The sequence below is a fragment of the Schistocerca piceifrons genome, chromosome 9 (assembly GCF_021461385.2).
Source record: "Schistocerca piceifrons isolate TAMUIC-IGC-003096 chromosome 9, iqSchPice1.1, whole genome shotgun sequence".
In the NCBI taxonomy this organism is placed as follows: Eukaryota; Metazoa; Arthropoda; class Insecta; order Orthoptera; family Acrididae; genus Schistocerca; species Schistocerca piceifrons.
Window position 1 is genome coordinate 22,741,027 of NC_060146.1, and position 6,027 is coordinate 22,747,053.

The following is a 6,027-nucleotide window of genomic DNA, read 5'->3' on the forward strand; positions in this document are numbered from 1 at the left end:
GTGGATGCAGCTGCTTGATGTGTGTTGCAGTACCGCTGCTGTAGTTGGCCGTGGTCGGTGTTGTCGCCTCCCTTGGGCAGGACTGCCTCTGGTTCGGAACTCTGCTCGTGCACGTGGAGCCATGCTGTGACCGGTACCAAACTCCTGGGCTACACTATACTCCGCTCATAATAAGAATAATCCGGACGTTATGTTCGAGTACAATGACTTTTCTGGAGACTAGAAATCTACTCTGTAGGAATCAGCAAGGGTTTCTAAAAAGACGGTCGTGTGAAACCCAGCTCGCGCTATTCGTCCACGAGACTCAGAGGACCATAGACACGGGTTCACAAGTAGATGCCGTGTTTCTTGACTTCCGCAAGGCGTTCGATACAGTTCCCCACAGTCGTTTAACGAACAAAGTAAGAGCATATGGACTATCAGACCAATTGTATGATAACAGAACGCAGCACGTCATTCTCAATGGAGAGAAGTCTTCCGAAGTAAGAGTGATTTCAGGTGTGCCGGAGGGGAGTGTCGTAGGACCGTTGCTATTCACAATATTCATAAATGACCTTTGGATAACATCGGAAGTTCAATGAGGCTTTTTTCGGATGATGCTGTAGTATATTGAGAGGTTGTAACAATGGAAAACTGTACTGAAATGCAGGAGGATATGCAGCGAATTGACGCATGGTGCAGGGAATGGCAATTGAATCTCAATGTAGACAAGTGTAATGTGCTGCGAATACATAGAAAGATAGATACCTTATCATTTAGCTACAAAATAGCAGGTCAGCAACTGGAAGCAGTTAATTCCATAAATTATCTGGGAGTAGGCATTAGGAGTGATCTGGAATGGAATGACCATATAAAATTAGTCGTCGGTAAAGGAGATGCCAGACTGAGATTCATCGGAAGAATCCTTAGGAAATGCAGTCCGAAAACAAAGGAAGTAGGTTCCAGTACACTTGTTCGCCCACTGCTTGAATACTGCTCACCGGTGTGGGATCCGTGCCAGATAGGGTTGATGGAAGACGTAGAGAAGATCCAACGGAGAGCAGCGCGCTTCGTTACAGGATTATTTAGTAATCGCGAAAGCGTTACGGAGATGATAGATAAACTCCAGTGGAAGACTCTGCAGGAGAGACGCTCAGTAGCACGGTACGGGCTTTTGTTGAAGTTTCGAGAACATACCTTCACCGAGGAGTCAAGCAGTATATTGCTCCCTCCTACGTATATCTCCCGAAGAGACCATGAGGATAAAATCAGATTAGAGCACACACAGGCATACCGACAGTCTTTCTTTCCATGAACAATACGAGACTGGAATAGAAGGGAGAACGGATAGAGGTACTCAAAGTACCCTCCGCCACACACCGTCAGGTGGCTTGCAGAGTGTGGACGTAGATGTAAATGTAGACGTAAACATTACGCCGCGTATTCTTCCGCGTTTGCTGAATCCCATTGGATTTCGATTCACGTGGAGGGGAAGCCAAGCTGTGTCCAGTACAGTCAAGCACGACCATAAGGATGCGTTTTGTGCCGTGTTACACGCACATACATAATGCGGGACAACATCTTTCCGGCGCATTTAACCTGGGCAGCAGTGGCCAGCCAGCTGGTACAACTAACCTGCAATGATGTGAGAAGTTGCACTTCAGACGTAAAGAGGGACCAGCAGAGAAACAATATAGCTTCGAATATCATTTCATTTTTAAAGAGAATGAAGTAATATTCGGCAAAACTCCAGCACTACCACACACTTCTTAACGGACCAAACGGAAAACATAAAATGGTCTCGTTCTCACCTAATGTTGTACTCTAATTACAAACGAGTGTGATGACAATTCCTAACTTAAACACAGGATAATTTTTCCTGAGCGAGCTATCTGTGATGCAAAAGCGTACTGCAGGGATTTTACCGTTTTGTTGAATACTGAAGCCACTGAAGGTATTAATTACATTCAGCCGTGTGATAACCTGCCATGGTAGGCGCGCCGGCTCATGCGGATCGAATCCGCCCGGCGGATTACCGACGAGGGTCGGTGTGCCGGCCAGCCTGGATGTGGTTTTTAGGCGGGTTTCCACATCTCACTAGGTGAATACCGGGCTGGTCCCCACGTTCCGCCTCAGGTACACGACTCGCAGACATCTGCACGCATTCGCACTATTCCACGGATTACACTAGACACAGACAGTTGGAGTCCACTAATTCCTTCCCGGGGGTGGGGGGGGGGGGGGGTGTCAGGAATGGCATGCGGCTACCCCTTAACATTAACATGGCACATCCGATTAACCAGCAGACCCTGCAAGTCGGGATTAATGCTTGGAAAGCTCCTTCCTTATACGAATCTGAGAAACACATTTCTGTTCTGTAGCTGTCATCTGCTACGTTGACAACGAAGTCGCCTAGTCTCCGCATTTTCTCCTCTTCCTTTGTGACTTGCCGTTCTGTATCTTGCCAGCATTCGACAGTGACATGTGACAAAGTTGCGTGCGTTAGTTCCAGTACGTCTGGTAGCTTAATAAACCCATTAACTTAGACAAATCCCTTAACTTGGCTCCAGATCAGTTTCATTGTTTCCATGTTTTAGTGTTAGAGTGGCAAAAGTAAGGATGCGGCGTTTGTATGGTGTGGTCGTTGCTGTGAAATGAATTGTTTTCCACGTTTCTACGGTTCGTGTGAGGCTACATCTGTAGTATAAAACATGCACACAGTCCAAATAAAGAATACTTGGTTTTTTATCTTTGCCCTAAAAATTAAAATGTTTTCTTAATTTAAGCAACCTTTATTAACAAACTTTGATAAATTATCGATAATGAAGAATTTATATTTGAAATGAAAATAGCAGTTTCGCTTGAAGTACGCAATTAGAAACAAAAAGACAAGCGTTAGTCACAAAAGTTATGATTAATTTTACAATTACGTGATGTAGCTATATCAAACTGGACGAGAAAAACGATATGCCTAAGGCGAGACTTGAACCAGCGATCCATGAACTGCACTACCCTACCGTTTCCGCTAGACATCCAGTGTGTACCATATATAGTCCCTCGGAAAACTTCAAAGCCGATTTTTTTCTGTTTTTTCTGTTGTTTTTTTTTATGAAACTCAGACTTTCTCTGCGCTACTGGAGACCTCTGAGAAGACGCTCCCGGACTTCCACTCATTTCCATCGAACGGTTGATTACATCCTTCTTGTGAAACACAAACAGCTCTTTACCCACACGAAGTGAGTCACTACGGAACAGGAAGCAGGCTCAGCCATTTTATACTGCACATTAACAGCGCGACAATCAGAGCACAACAGTACAGAGACTGCGACTGTACACGATTTTTGAAATAAAAACTACACAACTAAAGCGAAAACAAGTTGATGGCTGTTAACACATTTGACTATCTTAAAGTTTCGTTTGACGTAATTCAGTAATAATAAATCTAATACATAGGTAGGACCTACTTCCAAGAGCGTAACACCAGTGTACGTGTGCTACGGCTTCTGACCAATCATGGAGTTTGTGTTTCCTTACATCAGGTTTGCTCTTATGATGAACAGATTATAGTCAGGCGCCGGCCGAGCGGTTCTAGGCGGTCGCAGGTTTGAATCCTGCCTCGGGCATGGATGTGTGTGATGAACCTGCCCTATTTGGCGCTACAGCAGCACCCACGTCAACCAGAGTGATGTCAAACTTTCTCTGCGCTACTGGGAGACCTCTGACAAATTCCCCCGGACTTCCATTCATTTCCATCGAGCGATTGATTATATCGTTCTTGTGAAACACAAATAGCTCTTTACTCACATGAAGTGTTGAGTGCTATTCACAGCCGTGCGGTTTGAGGCGCCTTGTCACGGTCCGCGCGGCTTCCCCCGTCAGAGGTTCGAGTCCTCCCTCGGGCATGGGCGTGTGTGTGTTGTCCTTAGCGTAAGTTAGTTTAAGTTAGCTTAATTAGTGCGTAAGCTTAGGGAGCGATGAGCTAAGCAGTTTGGTCCCATATGACCTTACCACAAATTTCCAAAATTTGCTATTCACGGGTATTTCAAATTGACTGCGTATTTCTAGATTTGCAGAAGGCTTTTGACACTGTACGACAGACGCGGCTCGTAGTGATATTGCGTACTTATGGAATACCGTCTCAGTGACGTGACTGGATTCGTGATTCCCTATCAGAGCGGTCACAGTTCGTAGTAACTGACCGAACGTCATCGAGTAAAACAAAAGTGATTTCTGCGTTCCCCAAGGTAGCGTTATAGGCCGCTTGCTGTTCCTTATCTACATAAATGGCTTAGGAGACAATCTGCGCAGCCGTCTTAGGGTGTTTGCAGATGATGCTGTCGATTATCGACTAAGAAAGTCATCAAAAGAGCAAAACAAATTGCAAAACGATTTTATCCTAAATAACGAAAAGTGTGACGTCATCTACATGAGGACCGAAAGCAACTGTTAAACTTCGGTTACACGATAAATCAGTCAAATCTAAAGGCCGTAAATTCAACTAAATAGCCGCCCGCAGTGGTCGAGCGGTTCTAGGCGCTACAGTCTGGAACCGAGCGGTCGCTACGGTCGCAGGTTCGAATCCTGCCTCGGGCATGGATGTGTGTGATGTCCTTAGGTTAGTTAGGTTTAAGTAGTTCTAAGTTCTGGTGGACTGATGACCTCAGGAGTGAAGTCCCGCCATGCACTGTGCGGCTGATCCCTCGGAGGTTCGAGTCCTCCCTCGGGCATGGGTGTGTGTGTTTGCCCTTAAGATAATTTAGGTTAAGTAGTGTGTAAGCTTAGGGAGTGATGACGTTAGCAGTTAAATCCCATAAGATTTCACACACATTTGAACATTTTTGAGTTAAGTCCGATAGTGCTCAGAACTATTTGAACCATTTTTTTTTTTCAACTAAATACCTAGGAATCACACTAACAAACAACTTATATTGGGTGGAACAAACAGAAAATGTTGTGGGGAAGACTAACCAAAGACTGCGTATTATTACCAGGGCGTCTACAAAATGTAACAGATCTACTAAAGAGACTGCCTACACTACGCTTGTCAATCCTCTTTTAGAATACTGCTGCGCGGTGTGGGATTCTTAGCAGTATAGGATTCACGGAGAACATCAAGAAAGTTCAAAGAAGAGCAGCACGTTTTGTATTATCGCGAAATAGGAGAGACAGTGTCACTGAAATGATACGGGATTTTGGGTGTAAATCATTAAAACAAAGGCGTTTTTCGTTGCTGCAGAATCTTCTCAAGAAATTTCAGTCACCAATTTTCTGCTCCGAATGGAAAATATTTCGTTGACACCGACCTACATTGGGAGAAACGATCGTCATAATAAAATAAGTGAAATCAGAGGTTGTACTGAAAGATATAGGTATTCGTTTCTTGTCCGCGGTGTACGAGATTGGATTAATGGTCAATTATTGTCAGGGTAGTTCGATGAACCCTCTGCCAGGTATTTGAATGTGATTTGCAGAGTATCCATGTTGTTGTTGTTGTGGTCTTCAGTCCTGAGACTAGTTTGATGGAGCTCTCCATGCTACTCTATCCTGTGGAAGCTTCTTCATCTCCCAGTACCTACTGCAACCTGCATCCTTCTGTATCAGTTTAGTGTATTCATCTCTCTCCCTCTACGATTTTTACCCTCCACGCTGCCCTCCAATGCTAAATTTGTGATCCCTTGATGCCTCAGAACATGTCCTACTAACCGGTCCCTTCATTTTGTCAAGTTGTGCCACAAACTCCTCTTCTCCCCAAATCTATTCAATACTTCATCATTAGTTATGTGATGTACCCATCTAATGTTCAGCATTCTTCTGTAGTACCACATTTGGAAAGCTTCAATTCTCTTCTTGTCCAAACTATTTATCGTCCATGTTTCACTTCCATACATGGCTACACTCCATACAAATTCCTCTTCTTCAGAAACGCTTGCCTTGCCATTGCCAGTTTACATTTTATATATTCTGTACTTCGACCATCATCACTCATTTTGCTCCCCAAATAGGAAAACTCCTTTACTACTTTAAGTGTCTCATTTGCTAATCTAATTC